The sequence below is a fragment of the Salvia hispanica genome, chromosome 3 (genome assembly GCF_023119035.1).
Source record: "Salvia hispanica cultivar TCC Black 2014 chromosome 3, UniMelb_Shisp_WGS_1.0, whole genome shotgun sequence".
In the NCBI taxonomy this organism is placed as follows: Eukaryota; Viridiplantae; Streptophyta; class Magnoliopsida; order Lamiales; family Lamiaceae; genus Salvia; species Salvia hispanica.
In genome coordinates, this window is record NC_062967.1 from 3,085,925 (window position 1) to 3,086,198 (window position 274).

The following is a 274-nucleotide window of genomic DNA, read 5'->3' on the forward strand; positions in this document are numbered from 1 at the left end:
AAAAACCTAAAGAATCAGGAGTAAATCTAAGTACTAATAGATAAGAATGGATCTCATTTGGGCTAGTTTGTTATGAAGTGACAATTTTAATTCTATCAAAAATATATCTATATAAAGTCCACATGTATCATTTTTCTAGGGTTAGATTGTCACACCAATGAGTTGCGAAGCTACAGTATAGATGTCCTATGTCATGATAAAATAAGAAGAAAATTTCTATTTGCACAAGCACAGGAGATCGGCCCATAAAATATAGTATTTCTTCTGTCTCATT